Below are 21,576 nucleotides of genomic sequence, written 5' to 3'. Positions count from 1 at the left end.
CGGGGAGTAATGCAGGTCTTCCAAAATATTTGGTGACAACTTGTTTCATTGAGTTGATTCCAAACTCAGAAAGCTGTCACAAGATGAACCAGTAGCTAAGGAGCTGATGTGATATGCCAGACAGCCAAAATGTCCACCACATTGCACATGTTGTTGGTGTGTTTCTAGAGTGAGTAGGGCACACTTGAAGAAAGCTTTCCAATCAGTTAAAATGGCCACCGGAGATGTGTGTGCATGCGTGTGTTTCTACAGCCAATAGAACTTGGAGCTCAGGTGCATTGGGGTGTTCAGCCTTGCAGTGCTCACTTACGTTAACAAAGTTTTCAAACAGCCTGGGCATCGGCACATGTGCAGATACAAGGCGGCAGGCAGCAGAACCCAAGAAATAATAGCTGTTCACGCCCTGACACCGTACTTCTTACCAGGCCCGAAATATGATGAAGGGTCGCACTTTTCACCAGCACCAGGAAGGCATGGAGGCACACCATGAGGGCCAGCCTGAAGTTGAGAACTTGTTGCCACTGAAAAGAAACTCCTGGACAAAACCAATAAGTGCATCTTCTTTAATGATTGTCAACCTCAATGCCCCAGCAGCAACTGCCACCAGAACACCAAATTAGAACTCACACAATGTTTCATGCAGGAAACTCCTTTAACAATCCAAGGTCCATCATTATGTGAGTGTGCACCCAGCCCCATTTCACATCCCAACATGAGACCTTCTAAATCTGAATTCTTACTCTTCAACATCATTCATTCGCCTTTTTCATTGCATAAAAGGCTTAAGATGCTAACTCATTTATTCCTCTATGTCAGATTAATAGGCTTTATTATCAATCAGAAATTGAAACACCAGGTTGAGGAATAAAGGTTTCTAATTATTTGAGAGTAAAGTTGTTAATTATTTGAGATCAATATAAAGATTCAGGGTCAGCCATACTGTTATTTCACCAAACTCAATGCAGCAAGAGAACTTGCGCACTTTATTGTTTGAAAGGGAGAGAGCAGAAATTTTTCATATTTACAAGAATATTGAGCATTTCTGCTCTTTTCTTGCCTTTGCGCACTGTGTGCTGCCTAGAATACCTTCCTGCACTAGAACAAATCTTAGAGGCTTATTCCTCTTTATATGTGTGCTGCAGAATTCAGCATGCATGGAATGAGGACGTAATGAAGAGAAAAAAGAATACTTCACCTTGTTCAGCTCTGTCAGGTAGGCACACCATTTTGGCCCAAACCCTGGTTTATAAGTCTTTGTAAATCTAGGTTTGCGTCAAAATACATTGGTGGATACATGGAAACACCCATTCTCCATTCATAAAACACCTACCTGACGCAAAGTAATGCAAGTGTTATTTTGTATTTACTAGATCTCATGGAGCCAAGCAAAATTGTTTTGCATGTCTTAGTAAATGGCAAAAATGATTTTGCCTCAGGGCTACGGCACAAAAGTGACACAACCCTGACACAAAATCATAATAAATCTGGGCCTCAATCCAAATATTACATCTTTCCTTAGGAAAAGTTACCCTTTATATATTCATTATATCCCAGCTTCTCTCGATGTTCAGTGTTTTCCACAATGGCCCTTCCAAAAGCATGTCCTACGCAGGGCTTCTCAGATAAAGGACTGTGCAGGTGCTGGATCGTCGGACCTTATTAGTTTATTGCAATAAGTTGATAAGGGGACGTGTGTATGAGGTCGATGAACCTTTGGACTCCTTTAAGACGTTCACACCTTTGAGTCTACACATATCATAAACATCAATAGACAAACAATGAAAATCTTTTGAGACAGTGAATTTCACACACCATGGTCCACTTGGCCATGAATAACCACACCTTTAATATCAATTAGAAAGTTTTATTTCCCTATATTATCAAGGCTAGTATCATGTAAATTAGTCTCAAAACCTCATGATATAGGTACAGAAACAACACAGGTTGACTAAACCTTCTAAAGAATCTCAACTTAATCAACGCATTAATAATCAAACCCTCTAAGATCAGAATAGAAAGCAACAATAAGAGTAATAGCGCAATAGAAATAACATACATTGAAATAATCAGCAATTGAGCAACATCAAGCCAGTATACTAGTCAGTTGTGAAAAGTATCTCTGTCGTCAGATCAGTATTAGCTTGTTGGGCTTCATGCAAAAGTTTAGTTTGGAAAAACATCAAATTATGACTCTATCAAAAAGGAGCAGTTTGTACCTAGAAACAAAAGACAAATCAATGAAGATATTTACAGTTCATAATACCTTTCCTAATAATGGATCAGCAAGCAGTTATTCTTCTCGTCGGGCGGACATCGGCTCAGGAAGCATCAGCAACAGGTGATGACATGACAGGGGAAATGGTTCAGAATAGGGGACTCTAAGTTCTCCAAACCATAAGGTAAAATTTCTAAAGCAAGGTAGCAAGGACCCATCGAGCTCTAAGCATTGAGCACAAGAGTGAACACCAGCATTTAAGCATGGAGCACGCAAATAGTAGAGTACAGTCTCAGCAGTTGTCGGAGTATGGAGTGAACCCAAGTTAGGTCTCAGGAAAGTGGCCCACAAGTTCTCAGTGTAGTGCAGTTAAATTAAAGTTGTCCCACGTTGTCATTGATCAGAAAATTATATGAGAGCTTATCAATCCAATGAGAATAATATTTCAAATCAGTGATATACTAGACAGTCTTTCACACGTCAATGATTGGTTCTTCTCCTTTTACACACATTGTCGAATTGTCAAGATGCAACACTTAGGCCCTCATTATCCGCCGCCAAGGTTGGACCGCTGAGCAGCCACCTATGCGGCTGCAAACCCACCGGATGGAGCTGGCGGTGTTGCGGCAGTGCGACGGGTGCAGATGCACCCATCGCACTTTTCACTGTCTGCTGTGCAACTCCCCTTCCCGCCAGCCTTTCCATGTCTCTACCGCCATGGACAGGCTGGCGGGAAGGGGAGTCATAATCCACAGGGCAGCGCTGCAGGCAGCGCTGCCCTGGCGGATTCTAACCGCTGGGACAACGATGGCGGGAAACCGCCGGACCCGGCGGTGCGACCACGGCGCTACCGCCGCAGTCATAATATGCGATTTGTACCGCCAGCCTGTTGGCGGTACGATCGCCAAAACAACCCTGGTGGTCTTTGACCGCCAGGGTTGTAATGAGGGCCTTAATGTTTCTTCCACTTCTTCTAAAGTGCATCCATTGTTAGTTCCTGGGAGCATTTGTTTCTCATACATCTAAACTATCAAAATGTATCTACTGTTTTACATTGATATTTCTACACACATTACCTAATACACAGTAGCTCATGAAGACAGGAAAAACATTTGCTTATTTGCAGGATGTTAAATTAGTTAACTTTTTATTCAGCAAGCATGAGATCATATTTTATTCTAACATTGCAACTTCAATAATTGGCAAACCTTCATTTCTAAGCCTAGGCCTTGCTAATTTGAGGCCTACAGTTAATATAAGCTAACATATAGCACTTAATCGTAAGTATGACATATTACTGAATTTTATTATCAATACAGGCTCTAAATACACATTATTACTTTATTGATATGACCTCTCATATTAAATGGCGGCCATTCAAGTGGGCACATTTTACGAGTTGCATGTTATTTTCTATATTGTTATTTTCTATGCATATTAAATACAAAATTCATAAAATATTTATTCATAAAGTTTCAGCGCTCACACAGGTTGGGGGTGCCATTCTCCCCACAGAGAATTGTAAGGGACCACCAGCCTCGGTGCTTAATTTGTAAAAATGTAAGTACCAGGGCCCTTCTTGGGAGAGCCCTGCAACTTGCATTGCCATTACTCCTGCCAGAGCTGCCATGACAGTACCAACACACCTACTAACCATTGCACCCCTACAAGTATGACAATTCAAACTGATCTGCAGGTATTATTCTTTTTTTAATGTATATTGACTTAATAAACACACTTGTTATGCTCATCTCAAAATTAGGCAGACAACACCAATGTGTTGTGGACTATCCACCACCAGCTCAAATAAAGGACTGACCAGCCTGCTTCCTGATAGCCCAAGTTCTCCTCTTGTACTTCCAGGCAAGAGCTGCTTATACAAAAAATTCAAATTTTACAAAAGTTATTTGGTTTGATGAAAGTCCTAATAAGGTGAACAAATGCACCAAAACACAAATTCAATGTAAGTAAATACAATGTGTAGTTAAAGATGACAATCAAATATCAAATGATATTTAAAAATAAATCCTATGTACGTTTGGCACTGCTATATGATTACACAAAATGCTCAAAGCTTGAATAGGACCAATTACAATATTCATATTTAACACCCTTACCAAGTAAGACCATCTCAATTTTTACAAGTGCTGCACAAATAAAAAAAATTGTGTTCTGACCAATATTTTATTAGGATACAAGTTAGATAAACGTTCAAATACAGACTCTTTGTTCTCAAATGTAAGATACATTTGTGTAATGTAAGTTTTTTCTGTTCTGCACTGGTACAGATCATCTCATGATGGACTACAAAAGCAGAAAACAAGAATATATTTCTCCTAACATATCTTCCTTAATGATGTTTTTATGAACCCTGAACAGGAGTCTAGTGGTAGTGAAGAGGGTTTAGATCCAAATTATGTAGTGTAAAAGAAAAGCTTCAAAGTTAATCTCTAATTAAAATAGACAAAGAATGAGGTGCCTCATTAAATATACATTGGCATGCTTCATTGGCATTGGCATGCTTAATGAAACAAGCGTTGGCAAAGCCAGGAGGTCTGGCGTTGGCCACCAGACTTTTACCTTTTTTGGTGATTCATCAGTTTAAATCTGACTACATTATAATGCACCCAAATAAAAAGCATAGAACACACTGCTGATTATTACAGCACAGTATACTACAAGATGTCACATTACTTTGGATGAAATCACTTCTGAGCACATTGCAAAAAAGCACATGAGAGCACAGCACAGCATAGTATACAACTTGGAATTACACCACAATATCAAAAGACTGAACCCTTGTTTAAAATGACCATACATAATCCAACAACAGATATTTTGGGGTCTACTTATTCCACCAACCTAAAAAGAGTCATATGGTGCGCGGAAACAATTGAGCCCTCTATATCTCATCTGCGCAAGGCCCAACAACTAGATCGCTCTGCAAGTGATCAATCGGCGGTCTTCAGAAAAAGATTTACAACACGGTTCACCTCAAAAGTCACACTGTCCAGGGTCCAACATCTACGAACTCCGCTAACTAGCATAAAACCTTAAAAGGTAGGAGCCTTGGGACAACTCAAGCACAAAGTTAACAAGGCCCTTCAAATAGTTTGTTACTCTCCTTCCAACGAAACATACATCGGCAACTTGAGGAATGCCAAGAAGGAATGCAAACAAGCGATATGGGTGACAAAGAGGCAAAGCACCAAGATCTTCTAGGCTAAACTCATTTGGGATCTCAAGCATCAGAACTCCAAAAGGTTTTGGGATACGGAGAACCCCCTTAAATGTATTTCGAATGGCATGCTGGAATGTAGCATCCCAGAAGAAGTCTGTCCTACCCAAGGGTAGGTCGCTCCCCCTGCCGCTGCAGCTCCTCCAAGTTCCCGAGTTCCTGTGTTCCTGAGACCCACCTAACTGTAAGTACCCCCCTCCTCCCAGCCCCTCGCCCTGCCCCGCGCCACTCACCTTCTCTCCTGCTCCTGCTTCTTTTCCTCCTCTCTGTCTCTTCCTCCTCGCTCCCCCTCTGCAATCTTCTTCTGTGTTCTTCTGTTCTTCTCTTCTGTTCTTCTGTTCTTCCCTTCTGTTCTTCTGTGTTCTTCCGGTCTTCTGTGTTCTTCTTCTCTGCTCTTCTCGGTGCTTCTGTGTTCTTCTTCTCGGTTCTTCTCGGTTCTTCTCTGTTCTTCTCTGTTCTTCTCTGTTCTTCTGCTCTTCCGATCTTCTGTGCTTCTGTCTTCTGTTCTTCTGTCTTCTGCTCTTCCGGTCTTCTGTTCTTCTGTCTTCTGTTCTTCTGTCTTCTGTTCTCCTGTCTTCGGCTCTTCTACCTCCTCCGTCTTCTTCCCCCGAGCCTGCCCTCCTGCTCCTTCCTCATCCCCCTCCCTCACTCACCTCCCCCTCTCTCACCCCTAGCTAACCCGTTCGCTATCTACCTCCCTCACTCCTCCTATCTTCCTATCTCTCTAGCTCCCTATCTCACTATCTAACTCCCCCACTCTCCACCTCCTCCTACCTACCTATCTGTCTATCTATCTATTTCCCTATCTATCGACTTCTCTATCTATTTTCTCTATCTATTTCTCTATCTCTCCCCCCCTCCCGCCACCCCCTCTACTACCTATCTCCCTATCCTCTCACTCTACCTCTCTCCCTCACCCACCTCTACAACCCCCCCTCCCCTATCTTCACAACCCTACTCCTATCTCTCTCCCTAATCTCCAAACCTCCTAACACTCACCCTCCTCCACCCTAAACCCCCTCCCCCAGCTCCTCTCACTCTACCTGTCCCCCCCCCTCCCTCGCGCTTTCCCGCCGCGACCTCCTGCACGCCCCCGCCCCCCAGCTCCCATTCGCCCCCAGCTGACCCCTCCCCCCCCTTCTACCTCTTATGGCGGCCGCTGCGCGACAGTGGTAGCGACCCTTGACCCAAGGGTAGGTCGCTCCCCCTGCCGCTGCAGCTCCTCCAAGTTCCCGAGTTCCTGTGTTCCTGAGACCCACCTAACTGTAAGTACCCCCCTCCTCCCAGCCCCTCGCCCTGCCCCGCGCCACTCACCTTCTCTCCTGCTCCTGCTTCTTTTCCTCCTCTCTGTCTCTTCCTCCTCGCTCCCCCTCTGCAATCTTCTTCTGTGTTCTTCTGTTCTTCTCTTCTGTTCTTCTGTTCTACCCTTCTGTTCTTCTGTGTTCTTCCGGTCTTCTGTGTTCTTCTTCTCTGTTCTTCTCGGTGCTTCTGTGTTCTTCTTCTCGGTTCTTCTGTGTTCTTCTGTGTTCTTCTGTGTTCTTCTCTGTTCTTCTCTGTTCTTCTCTGTTCTTCTGCTCTTCCGATCTTCTGTTCTTCTGTTCTTCTGTCTTCTGCTCTTCCGGTCTTCTGTTCTTCTGTCTTCTGTTCTTCTGTCTTCTGTTCTCCTGTCTTCGGCTCTTCTACCTCCTCCGTCTTCTTCCCCCGAGCCTGCCCTCCTGCTCCTTCCTCATCCCCCTCCCTCACTCGCCTCCCCCTCTCTCACCCCTAGCTAACCCGTTCGCTATCTACCTCCCTCACTCCTCCTATCTTCCTATCTCTCTAGCTCCCTATCTCACTATCTAACTCCCCCACTCTCCACCTCCTCCTACCTACCTATCTGTCTATCTATCTATTTCCCTATCTATCGACTTCTCTATCTATTTTCTCTATCTATTTCTCTATCTCTCCCCCCCTCCCGCCACCCCCTCTACTACCTATCTCCCTATCCTCTCGCTCTACCTCTCTCCCTCACCCACCTCTACAACCCCCCCTCCCCTATCTTCACAACCCTACTCCTATCTCTCTCCCTAATATCCAAACCTCCTAACACTCACCCTCCTCCACCCTAAACCCCCTCCCCCAGCTCCTCTCACTCTACCTGTCCCCCCCCCTCCCTCGCGCTTTCCCGCCGCGACCTCCTGCACGCCCCCACCCCCCAGCTCCCATTCGCCCCCAGCTGACCCCTCCCCCCCCCTCCTACCTCTTATGGCGGCCGCTGCGCGACAGTGGTAGCGACCCTTGACCCAAGGGTAGGTCGCTCCCCCTGCCGCTGCAGCTCCTCCAAGTTCCCGAGTTCCTGTGTTCCTGAGACCCACCTAACTGTAAGTACCCCCCTCCTCCCAGCCCCTCGCCCTGCCCCGCGCCACTCACCTTCTCTCCTGCTCCTGCTTCTTTTCCTCCTCTCTGTCTCTTCCTCCTCGCTCCCCCTCTGCAATCTTCTTCTGTGTTCTTCTGTTCTTCTCTTCTGTTCTTCTGTTCTTCCCTTCTGTTCTTCTGTGTTCTTCCGGTCTTCTGTGTTCTTCTTCTCTGTTCTTCTCGGTGCTTCTGTGTTCTTCTTCTCGGTTCTTCTGTGTTCTTCTGTGTTCTTCTCTGTTCTTCTCTGTTCTTCTCTGTTCTTCTGCTCTTCCGATCTTCTGTGCTTCTGTCTTCTGTTCTTCTGTTCTTCTGTCTTCTGCTCTTCCGGTCTTCTGTTCTTCTGTCTTCTGTTCTTCTGTCTTCTGTTCTCCTGTCTTCGGCTCTTCTACCTCCTCCGTCTTCTTCCCCCGAGCCTGCCCTCCTGCTCCTTCCTCATCCCCCTCCCTCACTCGCCTCCCCCTCTCTCACCCCTAGCTAACCCGTTCGCTATCTACCTCCCTCACTCCTCCTATCTTCCTATCTCTCTAGCTCCCTATCTCACTATCTAACTCCCCCACTCTCCACCTCCTCCTACCTACCTATCTGTCTATCTATCTATTTCCCTATCTATCGACTTCTCTATCTATTTTCTCTATCTATTTCTCTATCTCTCCCCCCTCCCGCCACCCCCTCTACTACCTATCTCCCTATCCTCTCACTCTACCTCTCTCCCTCACCCACCTCTACAACCCCCCCTCCCCTATCTTCACAACCCTACTCCTATCTCTCTCCCTAATCTCCAAACCTCCTAACACTCACCCTCCTCCACCCTAAACCCCCTCCCCCAGCTCCTCTCACTCTACCTGTCCCCCCCCCTCCCTTGCGCTTTCCCGCCGCGACCTCCTGCACGCCCCCGCCCCCCAGCTCCCATTCGCCCCCAGCTGACCCCTCCCCCCCCCTCCTACCTCTTATGGCGGCCGCTGCGCGACAGTGGTAGCGACCCTTGACCCAAGGGTAGGTCGCTCCCCCTGCCGCTGCAGCTCCTCCAAGTTCCCGAGTTCCTGTGTTCCTGAGACCCACCTAACTGTAAGTACCCCCCTCCTCCCAGCCCCTCGCCCTGCCCCGCGCCACTCACCTTCTCTCCTGCTCCTGCTTCTTTTCCTCCTCTCTGTCTCTTCCTCCTCGCTCCCCCTCTGCAATCTTCTTCTGTGTTCTTCTGTTCTTCTCTTCTGTTCTTCTGTTCTTCCCTTCTGTTCTTCTGTGTTCTTCCGGTCTTCTGTGTTCTTCTTCTCTGTTCTTCTCGGTGCTTCTGTGTTCTTCTTCTCGGTTCTTCTGTGTTCTTCTGTGTTCTTCTGTGTTCTTCTCTGTTCTTCTCTGTTCTTCTGCTCTTCCGATCTTCTGTGCTTCTGTTCTTCTGTCTTCTGCTCTTCCGGTCTTCTGTTCTTCTGTCTTCTGTTCTTCTGTCTTCTGTTCTCCTGTCTTCGGCTCTTCTACCTCCTCCGTCTTCTTCCCCCGCGCCTGCCCTCCTGCTCCTTCCTCATCCCCCTCCCTCACTCGCCTCCCCCTCTCTCACCCCTAGCTAACCCGTTCGCTATCTACCTCCCTCACTCCTCCTATCTTCCTATCTCTCTAGCTCCCTATCTCACTATCTAACTCCCCCACTCTCCACCTCCTCCTACCTACCTATCTGTCTATCTATCTATTTCCTTATCTATCGACTTCTCTATCTATTTTCTCTATCTATTTCTCTATCTCTCCCCCCCTCCCGCCACCCCCTCTACTACCTATCTCCCTATCCTCTCACTCTACCTCTCTCCCTCACCCACCTCTACAACCCCCCCTCCCCTATCTTCACAACCCTACTCCTATCTCTCTCCCTAATCTCCAAACCTCCTAACACTCACCCTCCTCCACCCTAAACCCCCTCCCCCAGCTCCTCTCACTCTACCTGTCCCCCCCCCCTCCCTCGCGCTTTCCCGCCGCGACCTCCTGCACGCCCCCGCCCCCCAGCTCCCATTCGCCCCCAGCTGACCCCTCCCCCCCCTCCTACCTCTTATGGCGGCCGCTGCGCGACAGTGGTAGCGACCCTTGACCCAAGGGTAGGTCGCTCCCCCTGCCGCTGCAGCTCCTCCAAGTTCCCGAGTTCCTGTGTTCCTGAGACCCACCTAACTGTAAGTACCCCCCTCCTCCCAGCCCCTCGCCCTGCCCCGCGCCACTCACCTTCTCTCCTGCTCCTGCTTCTTTTCCTCCTCTCTGTCTCTTCCTCCTCGCTCCCCCTCTGCAATCTTCTTCTGTGTTCTTCTGTTCTTCTCTTCTGTTCTTCTGTTCTTCCCTTCTGTTCTTCTGTGTTCTTCCGGTCTTCTGTGTTCTTCTTCTCTGTTCTTCTCGGTGCTTCTGTGTTCTTCTTCTCGGTTCTTCTGTGTTCTTCTGTGTTCTTCTGTGTTCTTCTCTGTTCTTCTCTGTTCTTTTCTGTTCTTCTGCTCTTCCGATCTTCTGTGCTTCTGTTCTTCTGTCTTCTGCTCTTCCGGTCTTCTGTTCTTCTGTCTTCTGTTCTTCTGTCTTCTGTTCTCCTGTCTTCGGCTCTTCTACCTCCTCCGTCTTCTTCCCCCGAGCCTGCCCTCCTGCTCCTTCCTCATCCCCCTCCCTCACTCGCCTCCCCCTCTCTCACCCCTAGCTAACCCGTTCGCTATCTACCTCCCTCACTCCTCCTATCTTCCTATCTCTCTAGCTCCCTATCTCACTATCTAACTCCCCCACTCTCCACCTCCTCCTACCTACCTATCTGTCTATCTATCTATTTCCCTATCTATCGACTTCTCTATCTATTTTCTCTATCTATTTCTCTATCTCTCCCCCCCTCCCGCCACCCCCTCTACTACCTATCTCCCTATCCTCTCACTCTACCTCTCTCCCTCACCCACCTCTACAACCCCCCCTCCCCTATCTTCACAACCCTACTCCTATCTCTCTCCCTAATCTCCAAACCTCCTAACACTCACCCTCCTCCACCCTAAACCCCCTCCCCCAGCTCCTCTCACTCTACCTGTCCCCCCCCCCTCCCTCGCGCTTTCCCGCCGCGACCTCCTGCACGCCCCCGCCCCCCAGCTCCCATTCGCCCCCAGCTGACCCCTCCCCCCCCTCCTACCTCTTATGGCGGCCGCTGCGCGACAGTGGTAGCGACCCTTGACCCAAGGGTAGGTCGCTCCCCCTGCCGCTGCAGCTCCTCCAAGTTCCCGAGTTCCTGTGTTCCTGAGACCCACCTAACTGTAAGTACCCCCCTCCTCCCAGCCCCTCGCCCTGCCCCGCGCCACTCACCTTCTCTCCTGCTCCTGCTTCTTTTCCTCCTCTCTGTCTCTTCCTCCTCGCTCCCCCTCTGCAATCTTCTTCTGTGTTCTTCTGTTCTTCTCTTCTGTTCTTCTGTTCTTCCCTTCTGTTCTTCTGTGTTCTTCCGGTCTTCTGTGTTCTTCTTCTCTGTTCTTCTCGGTGCTTCTGTGTTCTTCTTCTCGGTTCTTCTGTGTTCTTCTGTGTTCTTCTGTGTTCTTCTCTGTTCTTCTCTGTTCTTCTGCTCTTCCGATCTTCTGTGCTTCTGTTCTTCTGTCTTCTGCTCTTCCGGTCTTCTGTTCTTCTGTCTTCTGTTCTTCTGTCTTCTGTTCTCCTGTCTTCGGCTCTTCTACCTCCTCCGTCTTCTTCCCCCGAGCCTGCCCTCCTGCTCCTTCCTCATCCCCCTCCCTCACTCGCCTCCCCCTCTCTCACCCCTAGCTAACCCGTTCGCTATCTACCTCCCTCACTCCTCCTATCTTCCTATCTCTCTAGCTCCCTATCTCACTATCTAACTCCCCCACTCTCCACCTCCTCCTACCTACCTATCTGTCTATCTATCTATTTCCCTATCTATCGACTTCTCTATCTATTTTCTCTATCTATTTCTCTATCTCTCCCCCCCTCCCGCCACCCCCTCTACTACCTATCTCCCTATCCTCTCACTCTACCTCTCTCCCTCACCCACCTCTACAACCCCCCCTCCCCTATCTTCACAACCCTACTCCTATCTCTCTCCCTAATCTCCAAACCTCCTAACACTCACCCTCCTCCACCCTAAACCCCCTCCCCCAGCTCCTCTCACTCTACCTGTCCCCCCCCCTCCCTCGCGCTTTCCCGCCGCGACCTCCTTCACGCCCCCGCCTCCCAGCTCCCATTCGCCCCCAGCTGACCCCTTCCCCCCCCTCCTACCTCTTATGGCGGCCGCTGCGCGACAGTGGTAGCGACCCTTGACCCAAGGGTAGGTCGCTCCCCCTGCCGCTGCAGCTCCTCCAAGTTCCCGAGTTCCTGTGTTCCTGAGACCCACCTAACTGTAAGTACCCCCCTCCTCCCAGCCCCTCGCCCTGCCCCGCGCCACTCACCTTCTCTCCTGCTCCTGCTTCTTTTCCTCCTCTCTGTCTCTTCCTCCTCGCTCCCCCTCTGCAATCTTCTTCTGTGTTCTTCTGTTCTTCTCTTCTGTTCTTCTGTTCTTCCCTTCTGTTCTTCTGTGTTCTTCCGGTCTTCTGTGTTCTTCTTCTCTGTTCTTCTCGGTGCTTCTGTGTTCTTCTTCTCGGTTCTTCTGTGTTCTTCTGTGTTCTTCTGTGTTCTTCTCTGTTCTTCTCTGTTCTTCTGCTCTTCCGATCTTCTGTGCTTCTGTTCTTCTGTCTTCTGCTCTTCCGGTCTTCTGTTCTTCTGTCTTCTGTTCTTCTGTCTTCTGTTCTCCTGTCTTCGGCTCTTCTACCTCCTCCGTCTTCTTCCCCCGAGCCTGCCCTCCTGCTCCTTCCTCATCCCCCTCCCTCACTCGCCTCCCCCTCTCTCACCCCTAGCTAACCCGTTCGCTATCTACCTCCCTCACTCCTCCTATCTTCCTATCTCTCTAGCTTCCTATCTCACTATCTAACTCCCCCACTCTCCACCTCCTCCTACCTACCTATCTGTCTATCTATCTATTTCCCTATCTATCGACTTCTCTATCTATTTTCTCTATCTATTTCTCTATCTCTCCCCCCCTCCCGCCACCCCCTCTACTACCTATCTCCCTATCCTCTCACTCTACCTCTCTCCCTCACCCACCTCTACAACCCCCCCTCCCCTATCTTCACAACCCTACTCCTATCTCTCTCCCTAATCTCCAAACCTCCTAACACTCACCCTCCTCCACCCTAAACCCCCTCCCCCAGCTCCTCTCACTCTACCTGTCCCCCCCCCCTCCCTCGCGCTTTCCCGCCGCGACCTCCTGCACGCCCCCGCCCCCCAGCTCCCATTCGCCCCCAGCTGACCCCTCCCCCCCTCCTACCTCTTATGGCGGCCGCTGCGCGACAGTGGTAGCGACCCTTGACCCAAGGGTAGGTCGCTCCCCCTGCCGCTGCAGCTCCTCCAAGTTCCCGAGTTCCTGTGTTCCTGAGACCCACCTAACTGTAAGTACCCCCCTCCTCCCAGCCCCTCGCCCTGCCCCGCGCCACTCACCTTCTCTCCTGCTCCTGCTTCTTTTCCTCCTCTCTGTCTCTTCCTCCTCGCTCCCCCTCTGCAATCTTCTTCTGTGTTCTTCTGTTCTTCTCTTCTGTTCTTCTGTTCTTCCCTTCTGTTCTTCTGTGTTCTTCCGGTCTTCTGTGTTCTTCTTCTCTGCTCTTCTCGGTGCTTCTGTGTTCTTCTTCTCGGTTCTTCTCGGTTCTTCTCTGTTCTTCTCTGTTCTTCTCTGTTCTTCTGCTCTTCCGATCTTCTGTGCTTCTGTCTTCTGTTCTTCTGTCTTCTGCTCTTCCGGTCTTCTGTTCTTCTGTCTTCTGTTCTTCTGTCTTCTGTTCTCCTGTCTTCGGCTCTTCTACCTCCTCCGTCTTCTTCCCCCGAGCCTGCCCTCCTGCTCCTTCCTCATCCCCCTCCCTCACTCACCTCCCCCTCTCTCACCCCTAGCTAACCCGTTCGCTATCTACCTCCCTCACTCCTCCTATCTTCCTATCTCTCTAGCTCCCTATCTCACTATCTAACTCCCCCACTCTCCACCTCCTCCTACCTACCTATCTGTCTATCTATCTATTTCCCTATCTATCGACTTCTCTATCTATTTTCTCTATCTATTTCTCTATCTCTCCCCCCCTCCCGCCACCCCCTCTACTACCTATCTCCCTATCCTCTCACTCTACCTCTCTCCCTCACCCACCTCTACAACCCCCCCTCCCCTATCTTCACAACCCTACTCCTATCTCTCTCCCTAATCTCCAAACCTCCTAACACTCACCCTCCTCCACCCTAAACCCCCTCCCCCAGCTCCTCTCACTCTACCTGTCCCCCCCCCTCCCTCGCGCTTTCCCGCCGCGACCTCCTTCACGCCCCCGCCTCCCAGCTCCCATTCGCCCCCAGCTGACCCCTTCCCCCCCCTCCTACCTCTTATGGCGGCCGCTGCGCGACAGTGGTAGCGACCCTTGACCCAAGGGTAGGTCGCTCCCCCTGCCGCTGCAGCTCCTCCAAGTTCCCGAGTTCCTGTGTTCCTGAGACCCACCTAACTGTAAGTACCCCCCTCCTCCCAGCCCCTCGCCCTGCCCCGCGCCACTCACCTTCTCTCCTGCTCCTGCTTCTTTTCCTCCTCTCTGTCTCTTCCTCCTCGCTCCCCCTCTGCAATCTTCTTCTGTGTTCTTCTGTTCTTCTCTTCTGTTCTTCTGTTCTTCCCTTCTGTTCTTCTGTGTTCTTCCGGTCTTCTGTGTTCTTCTTCTCTGTTCTTCTCGGTGCTTCTGTGTTCTTCTTCTCGGTTCTTCTGTGTTCTTCTGTGTTCTTCTGTGTTCTTCTCTGTTCTTCTCTGTTCTTCTGCTCTTCCGATCTTCTGTGCTTCTGTTCTTCTGTCTTCTGCTCTTCCGGTCTTCTGTTCTTCTGTCTTCTGTTCTTCTGTCTTCTGTTCTCCTGTCTTCGGCTCTTCTACCTCCTCCGTCTTCTTCCCCCGAGCCTGCCCTCCTGCTCCTTCCTCATCCCCCTCCCTCACTCGCCTCCCCCTCTCTCACCCCTAGCTAACCCGTTCGCTATCTACCTCCCTCACTCCTCCTATCTTCCTATCTCTCTAGCTCCCTATCTCACTATCTAACTCCCCCACTCTCCACCTCCTCCTACCTACCTATCTGTCTATCTATCTATTTCCCTATCTATCGACTTCTCTATCTATTTTCTCTATCTATTTCTCTATCTCTCCCCCCCTCCCGCCACCCCCTCTACTACCTATCTCCCTATCCTCTCACTCTACCTCTCTCCCTCACCCACCTCTACAACCCCCCCTCCCCTATCTTCACAACCCTACTCCTATCTCTCTCCCTAATCTCCAAACCTCCTAACACTCACCCTCCTCCACCCTAAACCCCCTCCCCCAGCTCCTCTCACTCTACCTGTCCCCCCCCCCTCCCTCGCGCTTTCCCGCCGCGACCTCCTGCACGCCCCCGCCCCCCAGCTCCCATTCGCCCCCAGCTGACCCCTCCCCCCCCTCCTACCTCTTATGGCGGCCGCTGCGCGACAGTGGTAGCGACCCTTGACCCAAGGGTAGGTCGCTCCCCCTGCCGCTGCAGCTCCTCCAAGTTCCCGAGTTCCTGTGTTCCTGAGACCCACCTAACTGTAAGTACCCCCCTCCTCCCAGCCCCTCGCCCTGCCCCGCGCCACTCACCTTCTCTCCTGCTCCTGCTTCTTTTCCTCCTCTCTGTCTCTTCCTCCTCGCTCCCCCTCTGCAATCTTCTTCTGTGTTCTTCTGTTCTTCTCTTCTGTTCTTCTGTTCTTCCCTTCTGTTCTTCTGTGTTCTTCCGGTCTTCTGTGTTCTTCTTCTCTGTTCTTCTCGGTGCTTCTGTGTTCTTCTTCTCGGTTCTTCTGTGTTCTTCTGTGTTCTTCTGTGTTCTTCTCTGTTCTTCTCTGTTCTTCTGCTCTTCCGATCTTCTGTGCTTCTGTTCTTCTGTCTTCTGCTCTTCCGGTCTTCTGTTCTTCTGTCTTCTGTTCTTCTGTCTTCTGTTCTCCTGTCTTCGGCTCTTCTACCTCCTCCGTCTTCTTCCCCCGAGCCTGCCCTCCTGCTCCTTCCTCATCCCCCTCCCTCACTCGCCTCCCCCTCTCTCACCCCTAGCTAACCCGTTCGCTATCTACCTCCCTCACTCCTCCTATCTTCCTATCTCTCTAGCTCCCTATCTCACTATCTAACTCCCCCACTCTCCACCTCCTCCTACCTACCTATCTGTCTATCTATCTATTTCCCTATCTATCGACTTCTCTATCTATTTTCTCTATCTATTTCTCTATCTCTCCCCCCTCCCGCCACCCCCTCTACTACCTATCTCCCTATCCTCTCACTCTACCTCTCTCCCTCACCCACCTCTACAACCCCCCCTCCCCTATCTTCACAACCCTACTCCTATCTCTCTCCCTAATCTCCAAACCTCCTAACACTCACCCTCCTCCACCCTAAACCCCCTCCCCCAGCTCCTCTCACTCTACCTGTCCCCCCCCCTCCCTCGCGCTTTCCCGCCGCGACCTCCTGCACGCCCCCGCCCCCCAGCTCCCATTCGCCCCCAGCTGAACCCTCCCCCCCCTCCTACCTCTTATGGCGGCCGCTGCGCGACAGTGGTAGCGACCCTTGACCCAAGGGTAGGTCGCTCCCCCTGCCGCTGCAGCTCCTCCAAGTTCCCGAGTTCCTGTGTTCCTGAGACCCACCTAACTGTAAGTACCCCCCTCCTCCCAGCCCCTCGCCCTGCCCCGCGCCACTCACCTTCTCTCCTGCTCCTGCTTCTTTTCCTCCTCTCTGTCTCTTCCTCCTCGCTCCCCCTCTGCAATCTTCTTCTGTGTTCTTCTGTTCTTCTCTTCTGTTCTTCTGTTCTTCCCTTCTGTTCTTCTGTGTTCTTCCGGTCTTCTGTGTTCTTCTTCTCTGTTCTTCTCGGTGCTTCTGTGTTCTTCTTCTCGGTTCTTCTGTGTTCTTCTGTGTTCTTCTGTGTTCTTCTCTGTTCTTCTCTGTTCTTCTGCTCTTCCGATCTTCTGTTCTTCTGTTCTTCTGTTCTTCTGTCTTCTGCTCTTCCGGTCTTCTGCTCTTCCGGTCTTCTGTTCTTCTGTCTTCTGTTCTTCTGTCTTCTGTTCTCCTGTCTTCGGCTCTTCTACCTCCTCCGTCTTCTTCCCCCGAGCCTGCCCTCCTGCTCCTTCCTCATCCCCCTCCCTCACTCGCCTCCCCCTCTCTCACCCCTAGCTAACCCGTTCGCTATCTACCTCCCTCACTCCTCCTATCTTCCTATCTCTCTAGCTCCCTATCTCACTATCTAACTCCCCCACTCTCCACCTCCTCCTACCTACCTATCTGTCTATCTATCTATTTCCCTATCTATCGACTTCTCTATCTATTTTCTCTATCTATTTCTCTATCTCTCCCCCCCTCCCGCCACCCCCTCTACTACCTATCTCCCTATCCTCTCACTCTACCTCTCTCCCTCACCCACCTCTACAACCCCCCCTCCCCTATCTTCACAACCCTACTCCTATCTCTCTCCCTAATCTCCAAACCTCCTAACACTCACCCTCCTCCACCCTAAACCCCCTCCCCCAGCTCCTCTCACTCTACCTGTCCCCCCCCCTCCCTCGCGCTTTCCCGCCGCGACCTCCTGCACGCCCCCGCCCCCCAGCTCCCATTCGCCCCCAGCTGACCCCTCCCCCCCCTCCTACCTCTTATGGCGGCCGCTGCGCGACAGTGGTAGCGACCCTTGACCCAAGGGTAGGTCGCTCCCCCTGCCGCTGCAGCTCCTCCAAGTTCCCGAGTTCCTGTGTTCCTGAGACCCACCTAACTGTAAGTACCCCCCTCCTCCCAGCCCCTCGCCCTGCCCCGCGCCACTCACCTTCTCTCCTGCTCCTGCTTCTTTTCCTCCTCTCTGTCTCTTCCTCCTCGCTCCCCCTCTGCAATCTTCTTCTGTGTTCTTCTGTTCTTCTGTTCTTCCCTTCTGTTCTTCTGTGTTCTTCCGGTCTTCTGTGTTCTTCTTCTCTGTTCTTCTCGGTGCTTCTGTGTTCTTCTTCTCGGTTCTTCTGTGTTCTTCTGTGTTCTTCTCTGTTCTTCTCTGTTCTTCTCTGTTCTTCTGCTCTTCCGATCTTCTGTGCTTCTGTTCTTCTGTCTTCTGCTCTTCCGGTCTTCTGTTCTTCTGTCTTCTGTTCTTCTGTCTTCTGTTCTCCTGTCTTCGGCTCTTCTACCTCCTCCGTCTTCTTCCCCCGAGCCTGCCCTCCTGCTCCTTCCTCATCCCCCTCCCTCACTCGCCTCCCCCTCTCTCACCCCTAGCTAACCCGTTCGCTATCTACCTCCCTCACTCCTCCTATCTTCCTATCTCTCTAGCTCCCTATCTCACTATCTAACTCCCCCACTCTCCACCTCCTCCTACCTACCTATCTGTCTATCTATCTATTTCCCTATCTATCGACTTCTCTATCTATTTTCTCTATCTATTTCTCTATCTCTCCCCCCCTCCCGCCACCCCCTCTACTACCTATCTCCCTATCCTCTCACTCTACCTCTCTCCCTCACCCACCTCTACAACCCCCCCTCCCCTATCTTCACAACCCTACTCCTATCTCTCTCCCTAATCTCCAAACCTCCTAACACTCACCCTCCTCCACCCTAAACCCCCTCCCCCAGCTCCTCTCACTCTACCTGTCCCCCCCCCCCTCCCTCGCGCTTTCCCGCGGCGACCTCCTGCACGCCCCCGCCCCCCAGCTCCCATTCGCCCCCAGCTGACCCCTCCCCCCCCCTCCTACCTCTTATGGCGGCCGCTGCGCGACAGTGGTAGCGACCCTTGACCCAAGGGTAGGTCGCTCCCCCTGCCGCTGCAGCTCCTCCAAGTTCCCGAGTTCCTGTGTTCCTGAGACCCACCTAACTGTAAGTACCCCCCTCCTCCCAGCCCCTCGCCCTGCCCCGCGCCACTCACCTTCTCTCCTGCTTCTTTTCCTCCTCTCTGTCTCTTCCTCCTCGCTCCCCCTCTGCAATCTTCTTCTGTGTTCTTCTGTTCTTCTCTTCTGTTCTTCTGTTCTTCCCTTCTGTTCTTCTGTGTTCTTCCGGTCTTCTGTGTTCTTCTTCTCTGTTCTTCTCGGTGCTTCTGTGTTCTTCTTCTCGGTTCTTCTGTGTTCTTCTCTGTTCTTCTCTGTTCTTCTCTGTTCTTCTGCTCTTCCGATCTTCTGTTCTTCTGTTCTTCTGTCTTCTGCTCTTCCGGTCTTCTGCTCTTCCGGTCTTCTGTTCTTCTGTCTTCTGTTCTTCTGTCTTCTGTTCTCCTGTCTTCGGCTCTTCTACCTCCTCCGTCTTCTTCCCCCGAGCCTGCCCTCCTGCTCCTTCCTCATCCCCCTCCCTCACTCGCCTCCCCCTCTCTCACCCCTAGCTAACCCGTTCGCTATCTACCTCCCTCACTCCTCCTATCTTCCTATCTCTCTAGCTCCCTATCTCACTATCTAACTCCCCCACTCTCCACCTCCTCCTACCTACCTATCTGTCTATCTATCTATTTCCCTATCTATCGACTTCTCTATCTATTTTCTCTATCTATTTCTCTATCTCTCCCCCCCTCCCGCCACCCCCTCTACTACCTATCTCCCTATCCTCTCACTCTACCTCTCTCCCTCACCCACCTCTACAACCCCCCCTCCCCTATCTTCACAACCCTACTCCTATCTCTCTCCCTAATCTCCAAACCTCCTAACACTCACCCTCCTCCACCCTAAACCCCCTCCCCCAGCTCCTCTCACTCTACCTGTCCCCCTCCACCTCCCTCGCGCTTTCCCGCCGCGACCTCCTGCACGCCCCCGCCCCCCAGCTCCCATTCGCCCCCAGCTGACCCCTCCCCCCCCCTCCTACCTCTTATGGCGGCCGCTGCGCGACTGCGCAGCGGGCGCGCGCAGCGGGCACGCCGCTGGCGCGCCGGAGGCGCGCCAGAGGCAAGCCCGTCTGCGCCCGTCCGCGCCTGGCCCGCGCCCAGCGCCACGACCCCTGGTCCCCAGCTCCCCCAAGCCCCGCTGATCCGCTACGACCCCACCACCCTCCACGCCCTCAACCCAGGGCGCTCCAAAACCTGCTTCCTAGCTCACCCCAAACGCACCCATGGACCCTTCGCCTGCAACTCCTGCAAACGCATCTTCCACCACGCAACTACCACGACCACAAGCCCACGCGCCATCAACCACCTCAAGTGCATCATGGTCAACGCTCGTTCCGTCCACAAGCACGCCGTTGAACTTTGGGACCTCCTGGACTCCACAGCCCCGGACGTCGCCTTCATCACGGAGACATGGATGAACGCCTCCTCTGCTCCAGACATCGCTACCCGCCATCCCCGAAGGCTACAAGATCTCCAGAAAAGACCGCACCAACCAAGTAGGAGGAGGTGTCGCCATCATCTTCAAAGACTCCATCAGTGTCACCACCTCCACCGAAGACCCCCCCCTCGCCGCTGAACACCTGCATTTTCAGATTCGCACCGACCCAAGGACCACCCTCAGAGGATCCCTCGTCTACCGTCCTCCCGGACCTCACGCCTCTTTCAGCGACGCCATCGCCGACTTCATCTCCCCGCACGCCCTCGCCTCACCGGACTACATCCTCCTAGGCGACCTCAACTTCCATCTGGAACAAAACAACGACCCCAACACCACCACCCTGCTCGACAACCTCGCCAACCTCGGCCTCAAACAACTGGTGAACACCGCCACCCACATCGCCGGACACACGCTCGACCCTATCTTCTCCGCCAGCAAACACGTCTTCTTCAGCCACACCTCTGCCCTACACTGGACCGACCACAGCTGCGTCCACTTCACATTCCGACGCGAGACCTCCCACCTCCGCACTCAACCCATCCCTTGTCGACAGTGGAACAAGATCCCTGAAGAGCAACTCTTCTCCGCTCTCGCCGCCAACCAACCCACCCTCACCACCGACCCCAACGACGCAGCTCTCAACCTCACAAACTGGATCTCCAACTGCGCTGACAACCTTGCTCCCCTCAAACGCACGCATCGACAGACCAACACCAAAAAACCTCTCTGGTTCTCTGACACCCTCAAAGAATCAAAGAAAACTTGTCGTGCCCTTGAGAAGGCCTGGCGCAAGGACCACACCGCTGACAACATGACCGCCCTCAAGAACGCTACACGCGAACACCACCACCTGATCCGCACTGCCAAAAGGAACTTTTTCACGACAGACTAGACAAAAACAGCCACAACAGCAGAGAACTCTTCAGCATCGTCAAAGAGTTCTCCAACCCCAGCGCCAGCGCCAACGCCGTCACGCCCTCACAGGATTTGTGCGAATCCCTCGCCACTTTCTTCCATCGCAAGATCAGCGACCTCCACGACAGCTTCGGACACCAGACCCAACCATACACCACTGAACCCGCTTCCCCGGACATCACCCTCAACAACTGGACCCACATCAACACGGAAGAAACCAAATCCATCATGAACTCTATCCACTCCGGCGCCCCTTCGGACCCCTGCCCGCACTTCATCTTTAACAAAGCCGACGACATCATCGCCCCGCACCTCCAGACCGTCATCAACTCTTCTTTTTCTTCTGCTACCTTCCCCGAATGCTGGAAGCACGCTGAAGTCAACGCCCTACTAAAGAAACCTACGGCTGACCCAAGCGACCTGAAAAACTTCCGCCCCATCTCTCTTCTACCTTTCCCAGCCAAGGTAATAGAAAAGACCGTCAACAAACAGCTGACCACCTTCCTGGAAGACAACAACCTGCTCGACCCTTCACAAACCGGAT

Source organism: Pleurodeles waltl, chromosome 4_1 (assembly GCF_031143425.1).
Source record: "Pleurodeles waltl isolate 20211129_DDA chromosome 4_1, aPleWal1.hap1.20221129, whole genome shotgun sequence".
In the NCBI taxonomy this organism is placed as follows: domain Eukaryota; kingdom Metazoa; phylum Chordata; class Amphibia; order Caudata; family Salamandridae; genus Pleurodeles; species Pleurodeles waltl.
This window is presented reverse-complemented; position numbering follows the sequence as displayed.